This window comes from Falco biarmicus, chromosome 7, assembly GCF_023638135.1.
Source record: "Falco biarmicus isolate bFalBia1 chromosome 7, bFalBia1.pri, whole genome shotgun sequence".
NCBI lineage: Eukaryota > Metazoa > Chordata > Aves > Falconiformes > Falconidae > Falco > Falco biarmicus.
The window spans coordinates 71,806,524-71,817,600 of record NC_079294.1 but is presented as its reverse complement, the minus strand read 5'-3'; positions in this window follow the sequence as shown (position 1 = coordinate 71,817,600).

The window sequence follows — 11,077 nt, the reverse complement described above, 5'->3', positions numbered from 1 at the left end:
AGTATATTTGCAAACCAGAATGCCCTGGCACTGTAAGACTGCATTGTTACGTGCATGATCAAGATAATGTGCTGTGTTTGTTTTGTGCGTGCGGGGAAGAGATGAATGAGCGAACAGTGCAATGCATGTGTGCAAATATATACATTATATAAAGCCAGCCAGCCTCAAACTCCAGCTGCCGGCCCTCGGCAGTCCTCGCCTGCCTTGCAGCGTGGTAGAGGCATGCAGCTCTGCAGTGAGCAGTACTGCTGGAGGTAAAGCATCCCAAAAAGGAGCTCTGGCCTTTGGGTTATACATATGATTAATGTATATTCATCTCCCCAAAGGCACAATGGCAAGTGAGGAACACCATTAACTTAATCAGATAATAGAATGAAGTCACCAGAGGTGACAGCCCCCAGAGAGTCACCAGAAAAGCTCTCTAGCTCTTTTACAGACAAAGGGTGTACTGCACTGGGGACTCCTTACCAGCTATCATCCTAAATAGCCAGAGAAAGATTGAACTGAAAAGGTAGTGCTCTGAGGAATGAGAAGCAAAGGAAAAGCTTGTAAAATCATAAAGAAATGTGCTCTGAGGAATGAGAGTCAAAGGAAAAGCTCTAAAATCATAGGGAAGTGGGCTTTCTGAAAAGGAGGAAAGATCCCAGGGTAGTAATAAGAAGAGAATATAGATGTACTTACTTACTTTGCAGAAAGCTGGCTTTACATATCTCAACCCCATTGGGTAATGGCAGTTTGGTTATTTTGAGCAATCTCCCATCCTCCTACATGTTCAAATGTTCCTGTCAGAACTGGTCAAAATGTTTTAACTGATTATTTTAATTTTTTTTTTTCCTGAGAAGAAACGTCTTTTCACGCAAAGCAAACATTGTGACAGAAAGAGTAATTTTTGGTCAGAATGATTTGTAATGTAAACAAACAGTCCGGTGAGAAATACCAGCATATTTGATTTCATCTCTGTTGTGAAAAAAATCTGAAGTTTGTCTAACCTTATTTTCTGCAGAGAAGCAGCAAGGAGGACAAAAAGAAAGTGCTTTTCTCCCTCTCTGACCCAACTCCAAAGTTATTTCTCTCAATTGCACATTTTTCATCCAGCTCAGCCATGCAGTAATGGTTTTCTCCACCCAACTTTTTAAGGAACTGGGTCCAATAGCTTAGTTTCCAGTTACAGACACATAAGAGCTATTCCCTGACCTCATTACCCCAAGGAAAGGGATAACATTATCGTCCCGCTCTTGCTGGGAGCAGCTCCATCCAGCCACAGGCAGGATGGATGGGGACAGCTGTGCTGCACCCCACCTTGCTCTTTCAAGCTGTGGATCCCAACGAGAGGTCTCCGAGAAGGCACAGGCAAAAAACCCTGAACATCTGGAGCAATTTACATGGTGCAAAGGTGAAGCTGTGGGTGATGCCATCAGAAGTAGACGGCAGGTGGCACCCATGGATTAGTGCAGGGCTTGCTCAGGGTGAGCGTGAGCCAGACTGGGCAACGCCTGCAGCAATGGTTTAGCTTCATCTCCTTGAAGAGGTAGAAGAGCAGGGAAATGGGCTCTTTTGATTGCATGCAGGGACATCTCTGTGTCCTGGGGCTATTCCCCACAGGCCACTCAGACTATTCCCATCACACTTTGGTAGCCTGGGGACTAAGCTTGGCTTTGGTCAAGGGGTGCCCAGAGCAAGCAGGGGCATTGTGCCAGGGAGCAGCAACGGCACCACTCCCTAAGAAATGAGGGAGCAAGGGGGACACCATGGCTAGCAGGGAAGGCCCAGCCCCAAGGTACTCTAGAAAGGAGAGCAGGAGGCAGCCAGGCTCAGCCAAGAGCCCCAGGCACGTTCACAGAAATAAGGTAGGCTTGAGATCGAGCTGCAAAAATCAATCCACAGCTTAGGATCAATCCTGGTGAGGGCAACCAGGGTCAGACACAGCCAGGTGATCTCCAGGCTGGTCCCATGTGATATAAAACACACCTCAGTTCAAGCTGAGAAATCAGTGGATCAGGATTCAGGTCAACAGCACCCATAGTTAAGAACAAGTATAGCTAGGGGCTGAACTATATACCTGCACCTCAGAGGCACAGCACAAACAAGGACTGAGGACCCTGGGATGAGCTTAAATGGGTTCCCAGCCCCATGGGCAGGTGTCAGTGGGAGTCCCAGGTGGGGCTGCTCAGGGCCGTTAGTGCCCTTGGGACTTGTCACCCTGCCTGCAGGCTTAGGTTGCTCAAGAGGTAGAAGAACTTGTGCCATCCCCAAAGTGCTGTGCACTGCTTTTTACATCAAGGGACACCTCAGTGAGCTATGTGGTCCTTCATCTCATCAGAGCTGTATTTAGCCATGCCACCCTGGCTTCTGCTCTTCTCTCCTGGGCTTGTGGTTCCTGGTCCCAGCTCCCCCACAACATGCATTTCTTCCTAAAAGAGCACCCACATATGGGTGTCACTGCAGGGGTGCTTAAGCCTGTTTTGGGGGGGCTGGAGGCAGCCCAGTGACCCAAATGTCGATGACAACTGTGCTATCATGGCTTCGCATTGACTGCGGTCCTCTCGCTGCCTCCCCCTGGCTCCCAGCTGCATGCAGCCAACCAGGCAGAAATGCCAATATGTTTGACTAAACGCTGATGATTAAAATGAAATGAAGATGATCAGGCTTGGATCGCTGGAGGGATGACAGAGGGAACAACCCAGCTAGGAGTTCATTACTGAGCTGACAAACAGCCTGCAGCAGCACAGATTGCTTGTGATGGTGGGCAGTACAGGACTGTACAGGTCGTGTGTACTGGTTATCATATCTATTGTATGTAATACTTATTTTCAACATCCCTTGCAGGTCATCCTTTACCAGCTAAATCAAAATTAAAGGTATTACCTGGCCTTTACAGTACGGCAAATGATACAATTTTCCTAATCCTGTGTGATGCAGGTCAGATTAGACATGTGGGTTTTTCTAGCCTTCACGGCTCTCTTGGCTTTTTCTGGTCAGGCTTTCTGAGATGGGGCTGTCTGTGCTGGCCTGGGGCATATTTATTTTATTCAATAATGCAATGGTTTAATAAAAGTGATTTGATGAAACCTGAGGCTTCCTTGTCCCTTGAGAGTATGACACCTAAAACAAATGTCAGTCATGATAAAGAGTTGTGTCTAGCCATGTGGGTATTAATATAGCTTTAACGGCCTCAAGCATCTTCAACTGGGACCCCCACCTGCGCCCCCTCTGCCCATTGATCCATATAAGCTCAGAGACGGATAATCACTCTTGGTTTGTTTGAGCTGGAGTGTGGGTGAGTCTGTTCCAGCTCAGGCTCCCGGACTGGCCTTTCTGGGGTGGGATCTAGATATCTCCTGTAGGCAGCCCTATTTTCTGTCTTGCTGCCTGGGTAGACCATTGACACAGGTATCTTCCCAGGGGCTGCTTGCATCATGCAGGATGCTCCCCGTTGGTGAGGCCTGTGCTGTGGTCACCTTTGCCTCTTGGTTCAGTTCCACTCCTTTTCCTCGCTGGCCGTTGGGGAAGGCAGTGGGTCTGTTGTCATTCAAAGGCCAGATTTCTTCTGTGTGGGCACCCCTTGGTGTGGGGGTTGGGGGGCTGTCAGTAGCCTCAGCCCTCCTGCCTGACACAGGAGCTATTCCTTGAACTTGACTTTTTGCCTGAGCACCAAGGTGGAATGTGCTGGTGGCTGAAATGAGGGTTTTCATGTCCTCCCCTAGCAGGTAGGGTCTCACAGGTATCCTGCCCTGGGACAGTGCCAAGTCTGTCTCTTGGTCTGCAAGCTGTGCCCCCAATGTAGCTGGAAGGGGCCCGTTGTGCCTGGAGGTGGGAGCTTGGGCTCCCTGTCACAGCAAGCATGGGCTTCCCCAGTGAGCCTCCCAGGCATTGTCAGGGCAGTGAAAACACGATGGGTTTGGCCGCCCCTCCTTGGGAGCTGAAAGAGGAGGGCTGGAGCATGGGACAGCTAAAAACTTTCTAGAAACTTGCATGTAATGCACTATGCAGGAACCTTCTCCCAGGTGGCTGGGGATAGCCAAAGTCCTTGAGTCACCTAGAATAGCCAAAAAGTATTTTTATAACCCCTGAGAACTGGAGCATAACCCCTGCATTCAGGGCTGGGACTGTGTTGTTGGTCAGTGCCATGCCCTGCTAAATCCTGGAAATAAGCTAAACTGGGAGAATCAGGAGTTTCTCATGGAGGCTTTAGGCTGTGAGTTGGGGATAACGTTTGGGCGTCAGACTTTTTTGCACCTTTGAGAAGCAAAAGCAACTGAGGAAGCTGCGGTGGAGAGGGCTTGGGAAGAGCTTCTGGATGCAAATGTGAAAAGAAAAGCAATTACTGAGCAGAAGAATTTTTTAGCAATAGGAAAAAATGAACAATGGGGGATAGCAGTGAGTGACCATGGGCTCACCTCAATATCTTCAGTATCTCACCTGCAAAAGCTCGAAGGGGTGTCAATAGGGGAGGTTTAATTGATGGCAAACATTATGGCTGGTACAGAATTAGAGACACTCCAGACTGAGCAGGGAGGACTTTTATAGCAGTGAACAGATGAGCATTGTGAAAAATGACTATGATTCTTTGGGCATTTCTGGGTTAGATTGCAGTAAAACTGCAGCAAAAAGCAATTTTGCTTTAATCAACTATATAACAAAGCCCCAACATAGTAAAGAGCAGAAGGCATCAGAAGATAGGAAATTGTCAGCATTGCTGGAGCTGAAAGATAAGATTGTACTCCCTACAGCTACACTAAAAGAAGATAAATTATCCATAGGGGCAATTCAGAGAGAAAATAATGTACAACTAAAGTTGTTTGAATTACAGTTTTAGGGAAGCATGGGTGGAGGAAAAAGCCAGTTTCAGTGGAAAGTCTGAAACCTCCTTCCCATGTGCTTTTAGAAGGCAGAAGTAGTTTTGGAAAAAAGATGATAAACTGGGCAAGGCGGCCCTTAAAGAAGAGCAAAGGATGTGTTAAAAGGGGCCTTATAGAGAAGCTGAGCTTTGGAGATGTATGCATGGAAAGTGAACTGGCTCTGAGCTTGCCAGGAGCAAGAGGCAAGTCTGGGAAAGACTGAAGAGTGGCAGGAAGGCTGGAAATCTCATCTCCTGAGGTTGTTGCCAGCAGTCCTGGCTCATTTGTCTTTCAAAGCCTGTGGCTGGGTGGGTGGTGGAGGATGGCTGTGCTCCAGCAAGGCTGGGGTGCTAGGAGCAGAGGTGGGTGCTTGTGCAGGTGTGACCCAGAGCATCTCTTCACCCTCCATCCCCTCCCCAGGGTCTCCAGGCTCCAGCACACAGTGTTGTATCCTGTGATGCTGGTGGGCTTTGGGAATGGTTTCCAAACTTCAGATAAACCTTGGTCCAGAGGCCATGCAGTCTCCAGAAAAAGCATGAGGAGGGTGCAGAGGTATGTGGTTATTTTAGGCTTTTGCTGACATCTGCCCTTCAGGCTCGATTTGAGCACAGTGCAAACAAAACAGAGGCTAAAGGTTAAAAAAAACCCAGTGTTGCTAGAGGAGTGTGTCTGCATTAGCTCAAATAACTGTCCTGAAGCTACCTGTGTTCCTGATAGGGCTTCGCTGGGGCAGTTTGCTCGGGTCAGGAAGGGCAGGTAGGACATGTGGCTGCATCTCCAGGTGGGCCCTGCTGCAGGTCAAGGGGGTCCATGCTGCAAACCTCCCCTGAGGCCCACCAAGCTGCTGTAAAAGTGTGTGTGTGTGGGAAAACAGCTTTCAGTTTGTCGTGACAATGTCTCTGCCTGGCTTTGTGAGTGGGAATCTCCTTGTGGGACTGTTCCTAAGCAGGCAGCAGGATATTTGGGAGAAAGTCAGTGTATCCTGTGCTGCAAGATCCACTAAAAAGCTGACGGTTCGTCTTGCCATCCCACCAGCCACCTGTCAAGGAGGCCCAGCTCCAAACAGATGGCAGTGGGGAGGACTGCAATGGGGATAATGGTGTGAATGTGGCATCTTGTCCATGATACATTTGACACGTTGCCACGGGACAGCTGCAATTTATAAGCCTAAAGCATCAGCCACCGACAAGCTTCGTAGTGACTTCTGCAGTTGCCATATTCCCTTCTTTGCTGGCAGCTGCCTTGGAGGAAGAGGAGAATGAGGAGGATGACGGTGCTGAGCTGGAGGAGCTGCTTTGGGAAGGGCTTTTCTTGGAAAAAGCTCTGTTCTGTGCTTCACAAGGTGGGCTCCAAAAATGTGTGGGTGAGTCTGGAAATGTGGTGCACTAGCACTCAGCTTCCTGAAATCAGCTGCTCCAGAAGCAGCAGCATAGGGGTTATTCCCTCTCAAGGCTTCATTTTCCTTCAGATCATGCCTTTCCCACTGCTGTAATAACTCCTTCTCCCCTGTCATCTCTGGGGACAGCTATGGCACAGGTTATGGCTAGGATGGAGCAGCTGATGAGCAGCCAGGACATGTGCTGCAATGCCAGCTGGCTGCCAACCCAGGCTGTATGCGTTGCTGTTGCTTTTCTACCCAAGCTGGTAGGAACCAAACGACCCCTTAGGCTTTGACCTTGTTTCAGACTTAGGTTAAAGTTTGCTAGTGCATGCCTGGGGAGAAGAGGACAGCCAGCGATGTGATCAGCACTTAGTTTCCCTAGAACTGAGCTCGAAAGGGATATTTGGTGTGTTTAACAGCAGGGACGCTGATGGCATCATGCTTGCTTTACTTCAGGGATGCTGGTGTGCTGTGGAGGTGTTTGCTGGAGTGGTGGGGATGCTGCGCAGGAGAGGTCTGGGCTGTGTGTCCATCTGTGGGCTGACAGCAGGCTCTGCCGTAGAGCTCGCATAGCATACGGTGAGCAATGACCGGGGTGGGGTGGGGGAGGCTGCCAAGTGAGACATGCCACCCATGGCTCTGCCAGGTCCTGCATGGTCACTGGTGGGCATCTCCCAGGCAGGAGCTGGGGTCCAAAGAGTATTAGGATGTAATGCAGCCTTGGATTCCCTGCTGTTTACATCAAGTCAGCCCCATGGATGATTAAGGTTATATTTTGGGGGGGAATAGCATAAAGCTTTTGCATTAGCTCAGTTGCTAAGCTATAAGGCTTGACCAACTTCACATACCTTGTAATTGTAAATAGAGGTGTTGAGTCAATTGTTAGATTTGCATTAAGAGTCTGTGCAGCTTTTAGGCAAACTAGTGTCTGTGTGCAGACAAATTGGGAACAGTGCGTATCCTTTGCAGCTTATCTTGCGTGTAAGCCGACTGAGTACCTAATGGCCCAGGCATCGTTTGTGCAAGATCTTTTGAAGCTCTGCACGGCTGGGCTGTGATGTCACCGCTTACCTCCAGACGCGGTGATCCCGTCCCACAGTGCTGCGGCTCTGCTTTGGCACTGCCCAGCTATTTATTCCACTAGATTTCCCTTGTGTATGTACTTGAGGTTGGCGGTGCTGTTGCTGCTGTGCTGCCTACATGGAGTTTGCTTGTTGTTGCAATGTGGGTTTTTGAGTTTATTGAAGAAAATGCCTTAAGGAAAGGCTTTAGAGATAAAACTTTTTTTTTCAAAATATGAATTGATGAAAGCCATAGTGAAAGTAATCTTGCAGAGGTGTTACTGGGGAAAATAAAAGCCTTGTGACTTTTCTCTGATAAGAAAATACCTCCTAATATTTTCAGATAGCTAGCCTGCTCTGAACTGAATTAATTTCCTGGGAGATCAAAATGCAGTACATGCTTTGTAACTGAACGAGAAAACCCTGTGCTCCTGCCTGCTTTTCTGTGAACAGGCAATTCATCTGGCATGGTCAGGAGATGGAGCCCACGACGCAGTGATGATGGGTATGGGGACACCGGGTAAGTGTGCTTGCTAGGGATGATGGCAAGCAGGCAGGAGGTGGCCATGTGGCAGTGTTTGGAAAGCTGCATCTGGTTGTTGTCACTGGAAAGCAATAAAAGCTGTGGGGGTTAATGGGGGGGGGGGGGGGGCGCGCTACCAGGTAAGAGGGGGAAATGCATGGATGTGATCTGTGAGACATCCCTGCTGGGAAATTCCTCCTGCCTCTGTGATGTGAAATTTGGGAGGGAGCTGCCAGTGCTATGGGAACTTCACCTGTTAGGGTGGACTCTACAGCTTCACATTCCTGCCCTCATCTCTGGCTCAGCCTACGCTGAAAAGGACACATGGCAGGACCACAGCTGGGGGTGCCCAGTAGTCCCAGTCACTTGCAGGCCGGGGAAATGTCTTTTGAAAAGCTGTTGGTGCTGGACTTGGGGCATTTCTGTGACCTCGGATTTTGCGGGTGCAATGCTCCTGCCTGCTGCCTTCCAGGCTGGCACCCACAGCTTGGGTGGAGGAGGATGAAGGAGGAGAGCCCCTGGCTGTCCTGCTATGAGGGTGGCTGTGGGACAGCAGAGCGTGCTGCAGGGACAGATGAGCAGAGGGACAATGCCTTTGGAGGGAGTACTTCTTTAGGGAAAACCTCTTTTCCTCCTTCGTACTTTCCTTGCTAGTTTTTCGGTGATGACGAGCCCCAGCCTTCCTTAGTCCAGTGGGGCTGCTGGAGAGCAGAGGTGGTAGCTGCAGGAAAGGTGCTTCATGCTGTAGATGCCGATGTCTGCAAGGCTGGGTGGGAGGACTGAGGGATGCCTGGGAAGGATGTGGAAACAAAGGGGGAGGAAAAAAGCCTCATTTTCCACATCTGGGGGAGGGGAAGTCCTCTCCAATGGCCTGGTGCACAGCTCAGCCTAACAGCTTGCTCTTGGGCCTCAAAGGCAATGCAGCTGAGACAAAGAGGAGCTTTTTCATCCTGCGTCTGCTCCAAGGCAGGCTGCAGAAAAACCTCTGCAAACAGGGCAGCTTCATCTTCCTGCTCCTGAGAGGCCCTGTGTGAAGTGAGGAAGCAGAGAATGATGTGGTTTTGGGGTGTCAATGGCAGACAAACATCCCTGGAGCCCAGATCTGGGCAAAAAACACTTAACGTGCTCTGGCTGTGCTCTGGGGAATGGCCAGTCCCACCAATGATCTCACCCGAGCTGTGCCCAGGCAGAGCACTGGCAAGGTCTAGTGAAGGGATCCAGTGCAAGGATTGCTTCCACCACTGCTGCGAATTTAACACCATTTAAAAAAATAAATACCATTGGGTCTGTGACTAGGAAGGCTGTGTGGGCTTGGCTGCCTGCAGGGCACAGCAGATAGATACCTGCCCTTGATATGCACGTGTGTTGGGAGGGCTCTCCTGACATGGGCTTTTGTAAGTGTTTTCCATGGGGTGTAGATCCCCATATCATGGGGTGACCCTGTGCTCACCCTCCCTCATTACCCCTTGCAGACTCCTCAGGGCGATTTTGCAATGGTGTGGGCAAAACGAAAGACTGTTGCAGAGCTGGCCCCTTCCCCACTGTGTATGCTACTACCCCTCCCATTGCACAGGGACTCCCCCCGGGGCAAATTTGGCATGCTGATCCCAATAAATTATTAACTTATTAAATAAAAATCAGCAAGATTGGTTCATCTGTGGTTGTGGGAGCATTAGCACTGGCAAACCAGACCTCTAGCACTTCCAGCTGTTATCATCCTGAGTCCTATCCACATTTTAGGATAGTGCAGATGTAGCAGGTGAAGTTCTGAATTTAGAGGGGAACCATTTGTGGCACCTGGTTTGAACTGAAGGACAGATGAAGGCTTCAAGCTCCCATTTTGAGCATCTGCTGGTGGTGGGGACTTGCTGGGTCTGTTTGGAAAGGAGAGGTTGAAGGGCTGGTACGTACCTGGGTGCCACCCAAGTGCAGGATCAGGGCTTGGCCAGGCATGCACCTGCATCTGGAAACTCATCCCATTTTTGCTAGCTTCCCACTGGGGTGGTTCTGCATCTGGAGTCCATTGCTGGGCTCTCTGCTTATGAATGACCCTTGTGTGCTGCAAAAATGCTGAGCTCTCTCCAAAGCAGCCTCCTGCCACATGCACAGACCTAAAACATCTGCACTTGGGTGGTGGCAAGTGACTCACCATCCCCAGCCCTGACCCTGTGTCTCAGGATGGCCACATCCGAAGTGTTTTAGCTCTGTTCCTCCTGAGTGAGCAGGATTGAGGTTATCCAGATGCAGACTCATCAAAAAAGGCTCAGGAGCCCCAGGTTAGCATTGTAGTGATTGTTTTCTCTTGGGACTGGCTTGCTGCTCTGCTTCTTGGTTCAAAGCAGCCCCCAAACACCCTTCCTGCTCCTCCAGTTTCTTTGTTTTTTGCCACCGTGATGTTCCTTGCAGTCATTTGAGGCTGCAGTGAGAGGAGCCAGAGCTGTTTTCCATATGTCCAAGGATCCTGCAATGTAGTAGCTGCAGGCACCCACCCATAGAGATAATGCAGCTACCACCACATGGATTCAGCTGATGGTCAGTTCCAAAGTGCTCCAAAATGGATGATCTTGGCAGCTTTTGGGGGATGGAAGTCTGCGTGTAGCCAAGGTGGGATTTACCTTCCACCTCTCTGCCTTGTACTGAATCAAATGTGAAGATGTGTGACAGATGCCCTGTGCTGGAAGGAAATACAGGATCCTCCTGGGCATCACGTACTTGATTTCTACATTGTTAGCAGCTGGAAACTGCTGGTACTGTGCAGTATTTCTGTGGTCTTGATGGGAAGGAGAAGCAGCCATGCAAGTCTCGCTGGGATATGCAGAGCTGACCTGCACACTGTAGACACATTGTTGGGAAGCTCCAGATTTTCTCTGGCACCTGCATCCATCCTCTCTGGCTATTCCTTCTCCCCTCGATAAAATTCTGCCTGAGCATGAAATTAAACTTGCAAATTGCAGCCCTTTTCTTTGCCTTTCTGTATTTTTTTGTCATTATTATGTACATACCTTGGATACTGCAGGGTTTGAGGAAGGAAAATTAGCCAAAAATAATCATTTGGTACGGAGAATGTCTACTATTTAAATTCCTCCCTGGAAGCCCTTTCATTGTTAATTATGAGCAGACTTGCAAGCAGCATGGATTTTAATTTTTAGCTAGTTTTGATGTTGAAAAATCTGCCTTTGTTTCCAAGCTTCTTAGTTTTTACTTTTTTTTTTTTCCTGGTGTTTCTATTTAACACTAAGAAAGCTCCTGGTGCTCAGATGCTCGCTTTGTAGCT